The following is a 546-nucleotide window of genomic DNA, read 5'->3' as shown; positions in this document are numbered from 1 at the left end:
AATGTGTAGTATCGTAAAATACCAGCAAATGAAAAAGATTTAAAATGGAAACACAAAAATAAATGAAAAAGAAATCATAAAACTAAAAACCCCCAAACCTTTTAGTACCTTTGTTACCAACCGGTACTAAAGGGCTCCAGGCCCCCAGAGCTGGCTCGTGCCACGTGGTTTCCCTTTAGCACCGGTTCGTGCAGAACCGGTACTAAAGGGGGGGAGCCTTTAGTGACCACACTTTAGTGCCGGTTATGGAACCGGCATTAAAGGGCCTTACGAACCGGTGCTATTGCCCGGTTCTGCACTAGTGTAAACCTGGGCAAACGTCGGGCTGGGCCGGGCTTGTAAAAGCCCGACCTTCATTTCTCAAGCCCGAGCCCGGCCCGAAGCCCGAAATACTCCCTAAAATCAAGCCCGAGCTCGGCCCGAAATCAAGCCCGAAGCCCGAAAGCCCGGCCCGAACGCTGTTTTTTAGTACGTGTATGTGCAAGCCCGTCCCGAAGCCCGAAAGCCCGGCCCGAAAAATAAAAAAAGAGAAGCCCGAGCCCGGCC

Source organism: Triticum dicoccoides, chromosome 2B (genome assembly GCF_002162155.2).
Source record: "Triticum dicoccoides isolate Atlit2015 ecotype Zavitan chromosome 2B, WEW_v2.0, whole genome shotgun sequence".
Classification (NCBI taxonomy): domain Eukaryota; kingdom Viridiplantae; phylum Streptophyta; class Magnoliopsida; order Poales; family Poaceae; genus Triticum; species Triticum dicoccoides.
This window is presented reverse-complemented; position numbering follows the sequence as displayed.